The sequence below is a fragment of the Scyliorhinus torazame genome, chromosome 24 (assembly GCF_047496885.1).
Source record: "Scyliorhinus torazame isolate Kashiwa2021f chromosome 24, sScyTor2.1, whole genome shotgun sequence".
In the NCBI taxonomy this organism is placed as follows: Eukaryota; Metazoa; Chordata; class Chondrichthyes; order Carcharhiniformes; family Scyliorhinidae; genus Scyliorhinus; species Scyliorhinus torazame.
The window spans coordinates 38,657,966-38,677,935 of record NC_092730.1 but is presented as its reverse complement, the minus strand read 5'-3'; the positions used below and the strand labels follow the sequence as shown (position 1 = coordinate 38,677,935).

At 46.3% G+C, this 19,970-nt stretch overlaps 2 non-coding genes across 2 annotated transcripts; both read right to left on the bottom strand.

The window, feature by feature from the left end:
- Positions 1 to 3,336: 3,336 nt before the first annotated feature.
- On the bottom strand, positions 3,337 to 3,419 carry trnal-aag (transfer RNA leucine (anticodon AAG)). The gene has a single exon. It is a non-coding gene; the product is annotated as a tRNA-Leu (tRNA).
- A 2,740-nt stretch (positions 3,420 to 6,159) lies between these two features.
- trnam-cau (transfer RNA methionine (anticodon CAU)) lies at positions 6,160 to 6,231 on the bottom strand. The gene has a single exon. It is a non-coding gene; the product is annotated as a tRNA-Met (tRNA).
- Positions 6,232 to 19,970: the final 13,739 nt, after the last annotated feature.

The window sequence follows — 19,970 nt, the reverse complement described above, 5'->3', positions numbered from 1 at the left end:
AGTTCCTCCCTCATGCCCCTGTAGTTACCTTTATTTAACTGTAACACCTTTACATCTGATTCTATCTTCTTTCTTTCAAATTGGAGATTGAATTCTACCATGTTATGATCACTGCCTCCTAAGTGTTCCCTTACTTTAAGATCTTTAATCAATTCTGGCTCATTACATATAACTAAGTCCAGAATGGTCTGTCCCCTCGTGGGCTCCATCACAAGCTGTTCTAAAAAGACCCCTCCTGTAAACATTCAATGAATTCCCTTTCCTTGGGTCCACTGGCAGCATTATCTACCCTGTCCACCTGCATATTAAAGTCCCCCATGATCACTGTGACCTTGCCTTTCTGACACGCACTTTCTATTTCGTGGGGCATTTTGTGACCCTGGTCCTGACCACTGTTCGGAGGCCAGTACATAACACCCATTATGGTTTTTCTTTGCCTTTGTGGTTCCTCAACTCTACCCACGCAGACTCCACATCATCTGACCCTATGTCGTTTAGTGCTATCGATTTAATTTCATTCCTAATTAACAAGTCAGCCCCGCCCCCTCTGCCCACCTCTCTGTCTCTTCGATAGGTTGTGAATCCCTGGAGGTTTAAATGCCAGTCCTGAACCCCCTGCAACCACGTCTCTGTGATGCCTACCACATCATACCTGCCAGTCACAATCTGGGCCACAAGCTCATCTACCTTGTTCCGTACACTGCGCGCATTTAAATATAGCACCTTTAATTCTCTATTGACCGTCCCTTTTTGTTTTCTTAGAATGGTGGACCTTGGTTTACTGAGCCTTTCCATACACTGTGTCATATTTTGTGGGACGGGGACTATCGTAACCTCTCCTGAGTTCTGTCTTTTCGTGCGTTTTTGTATTCCTAAGCAGCTACGCTTCCCACTGATTACTTGACCTCATGGTTCCCTGACTCCCCCCCCATTCTCTAGTTTAAAGTCCGACTGACCACCCTATTTACGTTTTTCGCCAGAACACAGGTCCCAGCTCGGTTCAGGTGGAGACCATCCCAACAGTATAGGTCCCCCCCTGTCCTAAAACTGATGCCAGTGTCCCATGAAAAGGAACCCCTCTTTCCCACACCACTCTTTCAGTCACGTCTTATCTTCCCTTATTCTTGCCTCCCTATGCCAATTTGCACGTGGCTCGGGCAGTAATCCGGAGATTATGACCCTTGACGACCTGTTTTTAAATTTGAATCCTAGCTCTTTATAATCTCTAAACAGGTCCTCTTTTCTCGACTTGCCTATGTTGTTGGTATCGACATGGACCACAACAACTGGGTCCGCCCCCTCCCTCACCCGTATCCTTTCAAGGCGGTCAGAGATGTCCCGCACCCTAGCACCGGGCAGGCAACATATCATGCGGGACTCTTTATTCTGCTCACAAAGGATACTATCTATCCCCCTGATAATAGAATCCCCTACAACTACAACTTGCCTATTTACTCCCTCCCCTTGAATGGCCTGCTGAACCATGGTGCCTTGGTCAGCTGACTCATCCTTCCTGCAACCCTGTTCGCCATCCACACAGGGAGCAAGTGCCTCATACCTGTTGGACAGGGTCAAGTGCTGAGGCTCCTGAGTTCCTGACTGCTGCTTCCCGTTACCTGCCTGACTTGCAGTCGCACCCTGCTGTCCCTGGCCACCGGCAGGATTTAAACTACTACTGTCATGAACTGGGCTTCTGCCTTTCGGGTCATGCTGTACGAATTCAAGCAGGAATCTCATGTCCTGAGGCCACCGCTTGCCCATTGAATGTGAGGTATTGGATCTTCCTGGGGTTGAACATTGCGTGGAGGAAAAGTTAATGTCTGAAGTGGGATTCGAACCCACGCCTCCAGAAAAGACTGAGACCTTAGCGCAGCGCCTGCGACCGCTCGGCCACCCTGCCACGTTGCGACAAAATATATGCTCCGTGCACAAATCTATTTAAATTCTATCTTCATTGTCTTTACATTCCAAGCTTGATGTGATTTTACTATTTTTGAACCCCAGCAGAGTCTTGTGTCTGAGTGCCATCCTTCTCCAAGCCGGTGGTGTTTAAGAAGATTCTCATTGCTGCATTGAACAGTTTTCTCTAATCAAGAAAGTCCGAACTGCCGCCTTACTGTTCCTCACACAAAGGTATAGAGAGTCTATGATCCGAGCGGCGTGAAGGATCCAACTAGACAGTTGTATACTGGCGACTGGAATCTCTCTCCACAGCTGCTTCTGGTGCTGCTTACACAGACAAGTAGCCGAATAACCCCTCCAGTGTCCAAACAGCAGGAAGTTGATCCAGTCAAGGCGGCAGATGAGGCTTCTGGGAGAGGTCAACTGAGTCACTTCGACCACCCAACAAGACAAGCTATTTACAACAAGAGAAGAGGAATTTTACCCGGAGTCCTGGGATCAATATTAATTTGTCAACCAGACTCGCTGTGCATATCATCCAGTCATGAACTGGGCTTCTGCCTGTGGGGTCATGCTGTGCCAATTTAAGCAGGAATCCCATGTCCTGAGCTCACCGTTTGCCCATTGAAGGTGAGGTATTGGATCTTCCTGGGGTTGAACATTTCGTGGAGGAAAAGTTAATGTCAGAAGGGGGATTCGAGCCCACGCCTCCAGAGGAGCCTGCGACCTTAACGCTGCGCCTTCGACCGCTCGGCCAGGCAAAACATATGCTCCATGCACAAATCGATTTAAATTCTACCCTCACCGACATTTCCTTGCAAACTTGATGCTCTTTTCCTATTTTTAAACCCTAGACAGAATCCTGTATCGGAGAGCCATGCTTCTCCAAGCCCCTGTTCGTTAATGACCTCCTCATTGATCAGTTTTCGCCAATCAACAAAATCCGAACTGCCGCCTACCTGTTCCTCACACGAAGTATTGAGAGTGTAAGATATGAGTGGAGTGAAGGATCCAATTGGAGAGTTGCATTCTGGCGACTCGAATCACTCTCCATTGCTGCTGCTTTCACAGACAAGTAGCCGAAGAACCCTTAAGTGTCCAAACAGCAGGAAGTTCATCCAGTAAAGGCGGCAGAATAGGATTCTAGGAGAGGTCAACTGAGACACCTCGACATTCCAACCAGCCAGACTATTTACAACAAGAGAAGAGAAATGTTACCCGGCGTCCTGCGATCAATATTATTTCCTCAACCAGACTCACTGAGCACATCATCCAGTCATGGACTGGGCTTCTGTCTGTTGGGCCTTGCTTTGCGAATGTGAGCAGGAATCTCATGTCCTGACGCCACCGCTTCCCAATTGAATCGGAGGTATTGGATCTTCCTGGTGTTGAACGGTTTGCTGGAAACACGTAACCTCGTGGAGGAAAAGGTAATGTCAGAAGTGAGATTCGAACCCACGCCTCCAGAGGAGACTGCAACCTTAACGCAGCGCCTTCGACCGCTCGGCCATCCCGACGCGCTGTGATCAAAGATATGCTCCATGGGCAAATCGATTTTAATTCAATTTTCATCTTCATTTCATTTCAAACTCGATGTGGTTTTACTATTTTTGAACGCCAGCCAGACTCTTGTATCTGAGTGCGATCGTTCTCAAACGCGCTGTGTGTTAAGGAGCTCTCATTTCTGCATTGATCAGTTTGCTCCAATCTACAAAGTCCGTACCACCACTTGCCCATTGAATGTGAGGTATTGGATCTTCCTGGGGTTGAACATTTCGTGGAGGAAAAGTTAATGTCAAAAGTGCGATTCGAACCCACGCCTCTAGAGAAGACTGCGACCTTAACGCAGCGCCATAGCCACTCGGCCATCCTGGTGCGCTGGCGTCAAAACTACGTTCCGTGTACAAATCGACTTAAATTCTATCTTCATCGTCATTTCATTTCAAACAAGATATGCTTTCGCTACTTTTGAACCCCACCCAGTGTCCTGTATCTGAGTGCCATCCTTGTCCAAACTGCTGGGGGTTAAGGAGCTTCTCATTGCCGCATTCATCAGTTTGCTCCAATCAACAAGTACCAAAGTCCCGCTCAACCTGTTCCTCGCACGACGGTATTGAATGTCTAAGATCTGAGAGACGTGAAGTATCCAATTGGAGAGTTGCATTCTGGCGACTGCAATATCTCTCCACAGCTGCTCCCTGTGCTGGTTTCAGAGACATGGAGCCGAACAACCCCTCCAGTGTCCAAACAGGTGAACGGTCATCCAGTAGAGGCGCCAGAAGAGTGTTCTGGGAGAAGTCAACTTAGTCACATCGACTGCAGTGTGGGTAGCTGAAGAACAGGTGTCCAAGACCGGATCAGACTGAAAGCAAAACTTTGATACCAATAAAGAAAATCGCAGATGTGCTGCTGACCAATAGCAACTTGTTTCCGTTTGTTGTGAGTGAGAACACGAATAGCAGAGGATGGTTTCAATCCATCGACTTCTGGGTTATGGGCCCAGCACGCTTCCGCTGCGCCACTCTGCTCGTGGTTGACTCTCTTCGGGGTCGGACTTGAGGCAAGATTTGAAGAAATCAGTAACAGCGTGATTAATGTTCCCAGAGAGTGAAACTTCCGTCACGAACTTCATTCTATGAAGGTGATTCCAGTCACTCCCCACTTTCCCATCAGAATAACGTCACAGAATCAATCACATCACCTTCACAGAACAACCATTCAGCACGAAAATAAATTATCTGAACTATGCTGACCAGTATTAGTGTGTTCAAAAGTGTGTTCCTGTTGAAAGAAAAAATAAGGAAGTGAATAGTTGTGTGGCTACCGCAGGACAGTAATGTTGTAGCTCCTGGTTTAAGGAGCAGAGTGCGCAGCGGAAGCGTGCTGGTTCATTGGCCTGAGGTCGAGGAATCGAGGCATTTCTCTGCTATTTACATTCTCCCTCACACCAAAAGTAAACATAACGCAGATTCCTGTTTGCTTTGCAGCAAATCCCTATCAGAAACTTTTTGCAGTCTAATCCTGACATTAGTCCCAGGAATGAAGGAGGCAGCATGGCACATTACAACATTGTAAAGCTCACACATAGGGAACCACAGAGAAAATTCTTTAAAGTCTCAGACGGTCTGACAACATCTGAAGGGAGTGAAAAGAGCTAACGTTTCGAGTCCAGGTGACTCTTTGTCAAAGCTGGACGGAAACGTTATCGAGCAGTACCCCATAGAGGGGCAATATAGATATACAACGATATCCAGTAATAACTCACAGGGGGCCAACAAGGAAATAAAGCTTTATCGAGCAATGAATCACAATAGAAACAGATTTCCCATTTTCTCTCTCGGACGGATGTGAACAATCCAACCAGCCAGACTACTTACAAGAAATGAAGACGAATTTGTCCCGGAGTCCTGGGATCAATAGTCATTCCTCAACCAGTTTACTGAAGCAGGTTATAGAGTCATTAACTGCGCTTTTGCCTGTGGAGTCTTGCTGTGCGTATTTAAGCGGAATCTGATGCCCTGAGACCAATGTTTTTCCACTGAAAGGGAGCTATTGGATCTTCCTGGAAAAATGTAACCTCGTGGAGGAAAAGTCAAAATCAGGGGTGTGAGTGGAACCCACGCCTCCAGAAGAGACTGCGACCTGAACGTAGCTCCTTAGCCGCTCCGCCATCCTGATGCGCTCGCGTCAAATTTAAGATCCGTGCACAAATCGACTTAAATTCTATCTTCATCGTCATTTCCTTTCAAACAAGATATGCTTTTCCTAATTTTGAACCCCAGGCAGTCCTGTATCTGAGTGCCATCGTTGTCCAAACTGCTGGGGGTTAAGGAGCTTCTCATTGCTGCATTCATCAGTTTGCTCCAATCAACAAGGACCAAATTCCCGCTCAACCTGTTCCTCGCACGACGGTATTGAATGTCTAAGGTCTGAGAGACGTGAAGTATCCAATTGGAGAGTTGCATTCTGGCGACTGCAATCTCTCTCCACAGCTGCTCCCTGTGCTGGTTTCAGAGACATGGAGCCGAACAACCCCTCCAGTGTCCAAATAGGTGAACGGTCACCCAGTAGATGTGTCAGAAGAGTGTTCTGGGAGAAGTCAACTTAGTCACATCGACTGCAGTGTGGGTAGCTGAAGAACAGGTGTCCAAGGCCGGATCAGACTGAAAGCAAAACTTTGATACCAATAAAGAAATTCGCAGAAGTGCTGCTGACCAATAGCAACTTGTTTCCGTTTGGTGTGAGTGAGAATATAAATAGCAGAGGATGGTTTCGATCCATCGACCTCTGGGTTATGGGCCCAGCACGCTTCCGCTGCGCCACTCTGCTCGTGGTTGACGCTCTTCGGCGTCGGTCTTGAGGCAAAGTTTGAAGAAATCAGTAACAACGTGAACAACGTTCCCAAAGAGGTGAAACTTTCTTCCCGAACTTCATTCTATGAAGGTGATTCCAGTCACTCCCACTTTCCCATCAGAACAACGTCACAGAAGAAATCACATCACCTACACAGAACAACCACTGAGCACGAAGGTAAATTAACTGAAATACGCTGACCAGAATCAATGTGCTCAAAAGTGTGTTCTTGTTGAAAGAATAAATGAGGAAGTGAATAGTTGTGTGGCTACCGCAGGGCAGTAATGTTGTGTCTCCTGGTTTAAGGAGCAGAGTGCCGCAGCGGAAGCGTGCTGGGTTATTAGCCTGAGGTCGAGGATTCGAGGCTGTTCTCTGCTATTTACATTCTCCCTCACACCAAAAGTAAACATAACACACGTTCCTGTTTGCTTTGAAGCAAATACCTATCAGAATGTTTCTTGCAGTCTCATCCCGACATTAGTCCCATGAATGAAGAAGACATAAGAACATAAGAACTTGGAACAGGAGTAGGCCATCTGGACCCTCGAGCCGGCTCCGCCATTTAATGAGATCATGGCTGATCTTTGTGGACTCAGCTCCACTCTCCGGCCCGTTCACCATATCCCCGAATCCCTTTATTCTTTAGAAAGGCATTAATCTTTTTCTTAAAAACGTTTAAAGAAGGAGCCTCAACTGCTTCACTGGGCAAGGAATTCCAGAGATTCACAACCCTTTGGGTGAAGAAGTTCCTCCTACACTCCGTCCTAAATCTACCTCCCCTTATTTTGAGGCTATGCCCCCTGATTCTGCTTTCCCCGACCAGTGGAAACAACCTGCCCGCATCTATCCTATCTATTCCCTTCATAATTCTATATGTCTCAATAAGATCCCCCCCCCCGCATCCTTCTAAACTCCAGTGAGTACAGTCCCAGTCTACTCAACCTCGCGTCATAATCTAATCCCCTCAACTCTGGGATCAACCTAGTGAATCTCCTCTGCACTCCCTCCAGTGCCAATATGTCCTTTCTCAGGTAAGGAGACCAAAACTGAACACAATACTCCAGATGCGGCCTCACCAACACCCTATACAATTGCAGCATAAACTCGCTAGTCTTGAACTCCATCCCTCTAGCAATGAAAGACAAAACTCGATTAGCCTTCTTAATCACCTGTTGCACCTGCACACCAACTTTTTGCGACTCGTGCACCAGCACACCCAGGTCCCTCTGCACAGCAGCATGTTTTAACATCTTACCGTTTAAATAATAATCCATTCTGCTGTTATTCCTCCCAAAATGGATAGCCTCAGACTTGGCAACATTGAACTCCATCTGCCAGACCCTAGCCCATTCACCTAACGTATCCAAATCCTTCTACAGACTTCCGGTATCCTCTGCACTTTTTGCTTTACCACTCATCTTAGTGTCGTCTGCAGATTTTGACACATTGCACTTGGTCCCCAACTCCAAATCGTCTATGTAAATTGTGAACAACTGCGGGCCCAACGCTGATCCTTGAGGGACCCCACTAGTTACAGGTTGCCAACCAGAGAAACACCCCTTTGATCCCCACTCTCTGCTTTCTGTTAGTTAACCAATCCTCTACCCATGCTACCACTTTACCCTCAAAGCCATGCATATTTAGTTTATGCAGCAACCTTTTGTGCGGCACCTTGTCAAAAGCTTTCTGGAAATCCAGATATACCACATCCATTGGCTCCCCGTTATCTACTGCACTGGTAACGTCCTCAAACAATTCTACCAAATTAGTCAGACACGAACTATCCTTTGCGAACCCATGCTGCGTCTGCCCAATGGGACAATTTCCCTCCAGGTGCCCCGCTATTTCATCCTTAATGATAGATTCCAGCATTTTCCCTACAACCGAAGTTAAGCTTACCGGCCTATAATTACCCGCTTCCCGCCGACCTCCTTTTTTAACCAGTGGTGTCACGTTTGCTACTTTCCAATCCTCTGGGACCACCCCAGAGCCTTGTGAATTTTGGTAAATTAGCACTAGTGCGTTTACAATTTCCCTAGCCATCTCTTTTAACACCCTGGGATGCAGCCCATCAGGGCCAGGAGACTTGTCTACCTTTAGCCCCATTAGCTTGCCCAATACTGCCTCCTTAGTGATTACAATCATCTCAAAGGTCCTCACCTATCATATCTTTATTTCCATCAGTCACTGGCATGTTATTTGTGTCCTCCACTGTGAAGATTGACCCAAAAAACCTGTTCAGCTCCTCAGCCATTCCCCCGTCTCCTATTATTAAATCTCCCTTCTCATCTTCCAAAGGACCAATATTTACCTTAGCCACTCTTTTTTGTCTTATATATTTGTAGAAGCTGTTACTATCTGCTTTTATGTTCTCAGCCAGTTTACTTTCATAGTCTACCTTACTCTTCTTTATGGCCTTTTTTAGTAGTTTTCTGTTGTCCCCTAAAGACTTCCCAGTCCTCTAGTCTCCCACTAATTTTTGACACTTTGTATGTTTTTCCTTCAATTTGATACTCTCCCTCACCTCCTTAGATATCCACGGTCGATTTTTCCCTTTTCTACCGTCTTTCTTTTTTGTTGGTATGAACCTTTTCGAAACACTGAGAAAGATCGCTCGGAAGGTTCTCCACTGTTCCTCAACTGCTTCACCATGAAGTCTTTGCTCCCAGTCTACCTTAGCTAGTTCTTCTCTCATCCCATTGTAATCGCCTTTGTTTAAGCACAAAGCACTAGTGTTTGATTTTACCTTCTCATCCTCCAACTGTATTTTAAATTCCACCATATTCTGGTCGCTCCTTCCAAGAGGATCCCGAACTATGAGATCATTAATCAATCCTGCCTCATTACACAGGACCAGATCTAGGACCGCTTGTTCCCTTGTAGGTTCTATTACATACTGTTCCAGGAAATTATCCCGGGCACATTCTATAAACTCCTCTTCAAGGCTGCCTTTACCAACCTGGTTAAACCAATCGATATGCAGATTAAAATCTCCCATGATAACCGCTGTACCATTTCTACATGCATCTGTTATTTCTTTGCTTATTGCCTTCCCTACCATCCTGTTACTATTTGGTGGCCTATAGACTACTCCTATCAGTGCCCTTTTCGCCTTACTATTCCTGATTTCCACCCAAATTGATTCAACCTTGTCCTCCATAGCACCAATATCATCCCTTACTATTGCCCGGACGCCATCCTTAAACAACAACGCTACACCACCGCCCTTACCGTCCATTCTATCCTTTCGTATAGTCTGAATCCCTTGAATATTTAACTCCCAGTCGTCACCATCTTTTAACCATGTTTCAGGAATGGCCACTAAATCATAGTCATTCACGATGATTGGCGCCATCAACTCATTTACCTTATTTCGTATACTACGAGCATTCAGGTAAAGTACACTTATGCTGTTTCTTACGTCCTTTTTATGAATCCTAACACCTTGATCAGTAACTTTTCGCAATTTATTTTTCCTCTTACCATTTCTCCTAATTTTCCTTGTCTTTGAACCCATATCTCTACATAATAACCTGTCACGTAACCTGCTGCCTTAATCTCCATTAACCATCATACTGTCCATAGCTTTACATTTCCCTCCCCCCCCCCAACTTGCTAGTTGAAAGTCCTTGTGACCAACCTATTTATCCTATTCGCTAGAACACTGGTCCTAGAATGGTTCAGGTGAAGTCCGTCCCAACGGTACAGGTCCCTCCTGCCCTATTACTGATGCCAATGGCCCATGAAATGGAATCCCTCTTTACCGCACCACTCCTTTAGTGCGGGAAACTTTTCTAATTTTCTCAACCCTATGTCAATTGGCACGTGGCTCGGGTAGTAATCCAGAGTTTATAACCCTGGAAGACCTGTTCTTTAATTTAGTCCCTAGTGTTTGATAATCCCCAAACAGGTGCTCTTTCCTAGTCTTACCTATGTTGTTAGTCCCCACGTGGACCACAACAACTGGATCCTCCCCCTCCCTCTCCAAAATCATTTCAAGCCGATCAGAGATGTCCCTCACCCTGGCATCGGGCAGGCAACATACCATGTGGGACTCTCGATCTGGCTTACAAAGGATGACATCAATCCCCCTAATTATAGAATCCCCTACAACTACCACTTGTCTTTTTGCTCGCCCCTCTTGAATGGCTTCCTGTACCACGGTGCAGTGGTCAGTCAACGCATCCTCCCTACAGCCCTCTTCCTCATCCACACAGGGAGTAAGTACCTCCTGCCTGTTGGACAAGGTCAAGGGCAGAGGCTCCTCAACTCCTAAACTCAGGATCCTCCTACATGCCTCCCTTGCAGTCACACCACTCTGTCCCTGACCACTGTCCGAATTAACAGTACTTATTCTACCGGGTGTGACTGCCTCCTGAAACAAAGCGTCCAGCATGACACATTGCAACATTGTAAAGCTCACGCAGAGGGAACCACGGAGAAAATGTTTTAATCTCAGCAGGTCTGAAAGCATCTGCAGGGAGAGAAAAGAGCGAACGTTTCTAGTCCACGTGACAATTTGTCAAAGCTGCACGGGAAACGTTATCCAGTAGTACCCCATGGAGGGGCAATATTGATATATAACGATATTCAGTAATACCTCACAGTGGGGCAATAAGAAAATAAAGCTTATCGAGCAATAAATCACAATAGAAACCGAGTTCCCAACTTCCCCTCTCGGACGCATGTGAACAATCCAACCAGCCACACTATTTATAAGTTGAGAAGACGAATTTTACCCGGGGTGCTGAGATCAATATGAATTCCTCAACCAGAGTCACTGAAGCAGGTTATCGAGTCATTAACTGGGCTTTTGCCTGTGGGGTCTTGCTGTGCGTATTTAAGCAGGAATCTCATGACCTCAGGCCAACGCTTTTCCAATGAAATTCCTGAGGTTGAAAATCTTTCTGGAGAAATTAAATCTCGTGGAGGAAAAGTCAATATCAGGAGTGGGATTCTAACCCACGTCTCCAAAAGCGACTGCGAGCTGAACGCAGCATCTTAGACCGCCTGGTCATCCTGATGCGTCGTCGTCAAAACTACGCTCCGTGCACAAATCGACTTAAATTCAACCTTCATCGTCGTTTCATTTCAAACAAGACATGCATTTCCTCCTTTTGAACCCCAGCCAGAGTCCTGTATCCGAGTGCTCCAAATGTGGCCTTACCAAAGTTTTGTACAGCTGCATCATCACCACACGGCTCTTAAATGCAACCCCTCTGTTAATGAACACTAGCACACCATTGGCCTTCTCCACAGCTCTATCCACTTGAGTGGCAACTTTCAAACATCTATGAACATAGTCCCCAAGATCTCTCTGCTCCTCCACATTGCCAAGAACCCTACCGTTAACTCTTTATTCCGCATTCATATTTGTCCTTCCAAAATGGACACCTCACACTTTTCAGGATTAAACTCCATCTGCCACTTCTCAGCCCAGCTCTGCATCCTATCTATGTCTCTTTGCAGCCGACAAAAGCCCTCCTCACTATCCACAGCTCCACCAATCTTCGTATCGTCTGTAAATTTACTGACCCACCCTTCAATTCCCTCATCCAAGTCATTAATGAAAATCACAAACAGCAGAGGACCCAGAACTGATCCCTGCGGTACGCCACTGGTAACTGGGATCCAGGCTGAATATTTGCTATCCATCACCACTCTCTGACTTCTATCGGTTAGCCAGTTCGTTATCCAACAGGCCAAATTTCCCACTATCCCATGCCTCCTTACTTTCTGCATATGCCTACCATGGGGATCCTTATCAAATGCCTTAGTAAAATCCATGTACACTACATCCACTTCTTTACCTTCATCCACATGCTTGGTCACCTCCTCAAAGAATTCAATAAGACTTGTTAGGCAAGACCTACCTCTCACAAATCCGTGCTGACTATCCCTAATCAAGCAGTGTCTTTCCAGATACTCAGAAATCCTATCCCTCAGTGCCCTTTCCATTACTTTGCCTACCACCGAAGTAAGACTAACTGGACTGTAATTTCCAGGGTTATCCCTGTTCTCTTCTTTGAACAGGGGAACGACATTCGCCACTCCCCAATCCCCTGGTACCACCCCTGCTGACAGTAAGGACGAAAATATCATTGCCGACGGCTCTGCAATTTCATCTCTTGCTTAACATAGAATTCTTGTATATATTGCGTCAGACCCGGAGGACTTGTCTATCCTCAACTTTTACAAAATGCCCACCACATCTTCCTTCCTAACAAGTATTTCCTCGAGCTTACTGTTTCACACTATCCTCTCCAACAATATGGCCCCTCTCATTTGTAAATACTGAAGAAAAGTACTCGTTCAAGACCTCTCCTATCTCTTCAGACTCAATACACAATCTCCCGCTACTGTCCTTGATCGGGCCTACCCTCGCTCTAGTCATTCTCATATTTCTCACATATGTGTAAAAGGCCTTGGGATTTTCCTGGATCCTACCCGCCAAAGATTTTTCATGCCCTCTCTTAGCTCTCCGAATCCCTTTCTTCAGTTCCCTCCTGGTTATCTTGTATCCCTCCAGCGCCCTGACTGAAACTTGTTTCCTCAGCCTTACATAAGTCTCCTTTTTCCTCTTAACAAGACATTCAACCTCTCTTGTCAACCATGGTTCCCTCACTCGACCATCTCTTCCCTGCCTGACAGGGACATACCTATCAAGGACACGTAGTACCTGTTTCTTGAACAAGTTTCACATTTCACTTGTGTCCTCCCCTGACAGCCTATGTTCCCAACTTATGCACTTCAATGCTTGCCTGACAACATCGTATTTACCCTTCCCCCAATTGTAAACCTTGCCCTGTTGCACGCACCTATTCCTCTCCATTACTAAAGTGAAAGTCACAGAATAGTGGTCACTATCTCCAAAATGCTCCCCCACTAACAAATCTATCACTTGCCTTGATTCATTACCAAGTACCAAATCCAATATGGCCTCCCCACTGGTCGGACAATCTACATACTGTGTTGGAAAAGCTTCCTGGACACACCGCACAAACACCACCCCATCCAAACTATTTGATTACTCATGGACAAAGACGAGAGTGGTCCTCAAGAAAGAGTGCTAAATAGGGGAAAGGCCAAGTATAACAAAATTCGGAAGGAACTACGGAATGGGGATTAGGAGAAGCTCTTTAAGGGTAAATCCACATTTGAAATGTGGGAGTCTTTTAAGGAAAGGTTGATTCGAGTGCAGGACAGACATGTCCCTGTGAAATTCAGGGATAGAAATGGCAAGATTAGGGAACCATGGATGACGGGTGGAATTGTGAGACTTGCTAAAATGAAAAAGGAAGCATACATAAGATCGAGGCGACTTAAATCTGATGAAGCTTTGGAGGAATATCGGGAAAGTAGGACACATCTCAAACGCGCAATAAAGAGTTCTAAAAGGGGTCATGACATATCTTTGGCTAACAGGGTTAAGGAATATCCCAAAGCATGCTATTCGTAGAAAGGAGCAAAAGGGTAACTAGAGAAAGGATTGGCCCACTCAAAGACAAAAGAAGGAATTTATGCGTGGAGTCAGAGGAAATGGGTGAGATTCTTATTGAGTACTTTGCATCGGTATTCACCAAGGAGAGAGACATGACGGATGTTGAGGCTAAGGATGGATGTTTAAATACTCAAGGTCAAGTCGGCATAAGGAAGGGGGAAGTTTGGGTATTCTAAAAGGCATTAAGGTGGACAAGTCCCCAGGTCCGGATGGGATCTATCCCAGGTTACTGAGGGAAGCGAGGGAAGAAATAGCTGGGGCCTTAACAGATATCTTTGCAGCATTCTTGAGCACTGGTGAGGTCCCGGAGGACTGGAGAATTGCTAATGTTGTCCTTTTGTTTAAGCAGGGTAGCAGAGATAATCGTGGGAATTATAGACTTGTGAGCTTGACGTCAGTGGTAGGCAAACTGTTGGAGAAGATACTGCGTGATAGGATCTATTCACATTTGGAAGAAAATAGACTTATTAGTGATAGGCAGCATGGATTTGTGCAGGGAAGGTCATAACTTACAAACCTAATAGAATTCTTTGAGGAAGTGACAACGTTAATTGACGAGGGAAGGCGTTTGATAAAGTTTCCCATGGCAGGTTGATGGAAAAAGTGAAGTCGTATGGGGTTCAGGGTGTACTGGCTAGATGGATAATGAACTGGCTGGGCAACAGGAGACAGAGAGTAGTGGTGGAAGGGAGTGTCTCAAAACGGAGAAAGGTGACTAGTGGTGTTCCACAGGGATCCGTGCTCGGAGCACTGTTGTTTGTGATATATATAAATGACCTGGACGAAGGAACAGGTGGTTTGATTAGCAAGTTTGCAGATGATATTAAGATTGGTGGAGTTGCAGATACCGTGGAGGACTGTCAGAGAATACAGGATAATATAAATAGATTGGAGAGTTGGGCAGAGAAATGGCAGATGGAGTTCAATCCAGGCAAATGCGAGGTGATGCATTTTGGAAGATCTAATTCAAGAGTGGACTTTACGGTCAATGGAAGAGTCCTGGGGAAAATTGATGAAGTGACAAATCTGGGAGTTCAGGTCCATTGTACCCTGAAGGTGGCAACGCAGGTCGATAGAGTGGTCAAAAAAGCATACAGCATGCTTGCCTTCATCGGACGGGGTATTGAGTACAAGAGTCGGCAGGTCATGTTACAGTTGTCTAGAACTTTGGTTAGGCCACAGTTGGAATACTGCGTGCAGTTCTGGTCGCCACATTACCAGAAGGATGTGGATGATTTAGAGAGGGTGCAGAGGAGGTTCACCAGGATGTTGCCTGGTATGGAGGGTGCTAGCTATGAAGAAAGGCTGAGTAGATTAGGATTGTTTTCGTTGGAAAGACGGAGGTTGAAGGGGGACCTGATTGAGGTCTACACAATTATGAGAGGTATATACAGGGTGGATAGCAACAAGCTTTTTCCAAGAGTGGGGGTGTCAATTACAAGGGGTCACGATTTCAAGGTGAGAGGGGGAAAGTTTAAGGGAGGTGTGCGTGGAAAGTATTTTACGCAGAGGGTGGTGGGTGCCTGGAACGCTTTGCCAGCGGAGCTGGTAGAGGCGGGCACGATAGCGTCATTTAAGATGCATCTAGACAGATATATGAACGGGCGGGGAACAGAGGGAAGTAGATCCTTGGAAAATAGGCGACAGGTTTTGATGAAGGCTCTGGATCGGCGCAGGCTGGGAGGGCCGCAGGGCCTGTTCCTGTGCTGTAATTTTATTTGTTCTTTGTTCTTTGTAAAGAGTTTCCACTCAATGTTTGGGAAGTTGAAGTCACCCATGACTACTACCCTGTGATTTCTGTACCTTTCCAAAATCTGTTTCCCAATCTGTTCCTCCACATCTCTGCTAATATTTGGGCCCACAGAAAACTCCCAACAAGGTGACCGCTCCTTTCCTATTTCTGACTTCAACCCATACTACCTCAGTAGACAGATCCTCCTCAAACTGCCTGTCTGCAGCTGTTATACTATCTCTAATTAGCAATGCCACCCCCCACCTCATTTACCACCCTACCTAATCGTATTGAAACATCTATAACCAGGGACCTCCAACAACCATTTCTGCCCCTCTTCTATCCAAGTTCCTGTGATGACCACCACATCGTAGTCCCAAGTAACGATCCATGCCTTAAGTTCACCCACCTTATTCCTGATGCTTCTTGCGTTGAGGTATACACACTTCAACCCACCTCCGTGCCTGCAAGTACTCTCCTTTGTCAGTGTTCCATTCCCCACTGCCTCATTACACGCGTTGGCGTCCTGAATATCGGCTACCTTAGTTGCTGGACTACAAATCCGGTTCCCATTCCCCTGCCAAATTAGTTTATACCCTCCCGAAGAATACTAGAAAACCTCCCTCCAAGGATATTGCTGCCCCTCTGGTTCAGATGCAACCCTTCCTGCTTGTACAGGTCCCACCTCCCCCAGAATGCACTCCAATTATCCAAATACCTGAAGCCCTCCCTCCGACACCATTCCTGCAGCCACGTGTTTAACTGCACTCTCTCCCTATTCCTAGCCTCGCTATCACGTGGCACCGGCAACAAACCAGAGATGACAACTCTGTCTGTTCTGGCTTTTAACTTCCAGCCTAACTCCGTTTATTACCTCCACACCCTTTTTCCTACCTACCTCGTTGATAGCAATGTGCACCACGACCTCTGGCTGCTCACTCTCCGCCTTAAGGATCCTGAAGACACGATACGAGACATCCCTGGCACAGGCACCCGGAAGGCAACATACCTTCTGGGAGTCTCTCTCGCGACCACAGAATCTACTATCTATTCCCTTAACCATTGAATCTCCTATTACGATTGCTTTTCTCTTCTCCCCCTTCCTTTCTGAGCCCCAGACCCAGACTCAGTGCCAGAGAGCTGGCCGCTAAGGCCTTCCCCCGGTAGGTCATCCCCCCCCCCCCCAACAGCATCCAAAACGGTATACTTGTTTTGAAGAGGAACGGCCACGAGGGATCCCTGCACTGTCTGCCTGTTTGTTTTATTTCCCCTGACTGTAATCCAGCTACTCTTGTCCTGTACCTTGGGTGTGCTTACCTCCCTGTAACTATTCTCTATAACCCCCTCTGCCTCGCGGATGATCCGAAGTTCATCCAGCTCCAGCTCCAGTTCCCTAACACGGTCTCTGAAGAGCTGGAGTTGGGTGCACTTCCCTCAGGTACAGTCAGCGCGGACACCGGTGGTATCCCTCACCACCCACATCCTACAGGATGAGCATGTAACTGCCCTAGCCTCCAACCCTTCTTGCCTTACAGAATATAGCTGCCCTGTGGATCGACTGGACTTCCGGCCTCTGACACTGCTCCCAGTCAGCTGCACACTCTATAAACTCCTGGTTCCGTTCTCGCTCTTTGCTGCAATGAAATTAAAGGAGCACCTTACTAACTCCTCACCTAACTCCCTCAGTCACCAAACACTCACTGTAGCAGTCAAATGCACCAAATTCATCACTCAGAGCAAACAAAGTGTGCACTGTAGCTGGATCACTTTTATACTGTGAATCCAGCCTCTGGAGACTGGCCTAATCCAATTAGCTAATTAATAAGCTCCAGCTGCAAGTACCTACAAGTAGAACCTGTGTGTAAAGCTTGTTGAAAATTCAAGTTCTCAACCAAACAGGAACTTTTAAGTTAATTAACTAAATAAAAGAAAGACTAGACTTTAGATCAAAATTAACCCTTATACACCCTCAGTCACGAAACTCTCACTATAGCACGCAAATGCACCAAATTCCGAACTCAGTGAAGAACGCCTCCAGAGGACAAACAGGAGGAACTTCATTCAGTGGAGGCGGCAGAGGAGGATTCTGGAAGAGGTCAACTGAGTCACCTCGACTGCACTGTGGGCAGCCAAAGAACAGGTGTCAAGGAGCGGTTAAGCGCCAAACACGTCCCTCCCTACCTTTCCTCCAAAATGCTCCCGCGTTCAGTCAATGGCACCACATCGATCGCACAGATGTTAAAAAGTGCTTTGCAGGGTTCGTCCGGGATTGGAACCCGGGACCTCTGGCATTTGATCGCAGCAGAATTGCCTACGTGACAATCGCCAAAGCGAGAATCATACCCTTAGACAAACGAGCCACCTGGTGATCAACGTCCCGCTGAAACAATCTTACCATTACTTCCCAACCGAAGCTTATTTTATTAACTCAATGGGCTTCTTAATTCCTGTTGAATTTGGTTTGGTTGTTAAAGTAAAATCCAAATAAACTATTTTTTGTCCCTTGCTTATCTTATCGGGATCATTGGGTCAATTTGGTTCTTTCTGGTTTGTTGGCCTGCACTGCGAACAGAATAATAGACACACGGGACCAGTCTTTATAAATAGAAGCGTCGAGCACATTCTTCATAATGCAGATTCTTCATAATATCCTGAAAGAGAATTGGAAAATGTTGGTTTACTCGGCTGGTCTGGCAACATCTGTGGAGAGAGAAAGAGAGTTACAGTTCCGAGTCAAGTATGACCCTGCTTCTCATACTCTGATTCCCTCTCTCCAGATGCTGCCAGCACTACTGGGATTTTCCAGCATTTTCTGTTTTTATCACGGGACTACCGCCAGCTCTCGGCGACCAACGTGGACACGGTGGGCAAAATGGATTTCGCCTGATCTGCAACTATTCAATGATTCTCTAAACGAGAGTGTAAGATCTGATCAAAGTGAAGTATCCAATTGGAGAGTTGCATCCTGGAGATTGGAATCTGTCTCCACAGCTGCTTCCGGTGTTGCTTTCACAGACAAGTAGCCGAAGAACCCCTCCAGTGGACAAACATGAGGACATTCATCCAGTGGAAGCGGCAGAGGAGGATTCTGGAAGAGGTCAACTGGGTCACCTCGACTGTACTGTTGGCAGCCGAAGAACTGGCGTGAAGAAGTGGTTAAGCTCTAAACATGACCCTCGCTCCCTCCCTCCCTTTCCTCCAAACTACTCCCGAGTTCAGTCAATGGCACCATATCGATCGTACAGATTTTAAAATGTTATTTGCACAGTCCGCAATCTGAACCCGGGATCTCTCTCATTTTATGGCAGCAGAAGATCCTAAGCGAGAATCAGACCAACGAGCCAGCCGGTGGTCAGCGTGCCGCTGACACCATTTTACCATTACCTCCCAAGCAAAATTTATTTTATCAACTCAATGGGCTTCTTAATTCCTGTTCAATTTGGTTTGGTTGTTAAAGTAAAATCGAAAGAAACTCTTTTTTGTCCCTTGCTTTTCTTATCGGGGTCATTGGGTCAATTTGGTTATTTCTGGTTTGTTGGCCTCCGCAGCGAACAGAACAATAGACATCCGGGACCAATCTTTTTAAATAGAAGCGTCGAGCACAAGGGCAATGCCGCTATGGAGATTCTTCATAAAATCCTGAAAGAGAAATATAAAATGTTGGATAACTCGGCTGGTCTGGCAACATCTGTGGAGAGAGAAAGTTACAGTTCCGTGTCCAGTATGACACTGCCTCCCATTCTCGGTTTCCCTCTCAGTCAATGTCTGGTACTGTATGTGAGGGTGGGATTCAGTCTCTATCAGACATTGGTACTGAATGTCAGTGTGGAAATCTTTCTGTATTTATCAATCACAATTATTGTTTGGGAAACGTGAGATGAATACGTAACATCAGCATGGCTGTAACAGATAGAGAAATTCACACAGAAAGAGACTAGCAGGGCAATTCACAGTGACACACAGAAAAGGTGCAGTGCAAACCAGCAAGATACTGAGATGGAGAAATTGGGTATTTAGGAAAATGTGTTTTCTGCTGCACACAGAGAGGCCCTGTTTGTAAATGTATATCCTGCTGTGTAACCGTGCTCTCTGATGTGTAACTGAGCTCTCAGCCGTGTAACTGAGCTCTCTGCTGTGTGACTGTTCTCTCTGTCGTGGAATAATGACTCTGCCGGTGACAGATCTGCACTGCACTGCACTAATTGGAGGGCTGTGACCAGTGGTGTTCCACAGGGATCAGTGCTGGGACCTTTGCTCTTTGTAGTATATATAAATGATTTGGAGGAAAATGTAACTGGTCTGTTTAGCAAGTTTGCAGACGACACAAAGGTTGGTGGAATTGCGGATAGCGATGAGGACTGTCAGAGGGGCGGGGGGGGGGGCTGAACGAAATATTCAGATGAATAAGGAACTCACACCCAAAACAGCAATCAGTAAATAATAAGGGAAGGGAAAGTCAGGGAACCAAGAGGTGAAGTAATC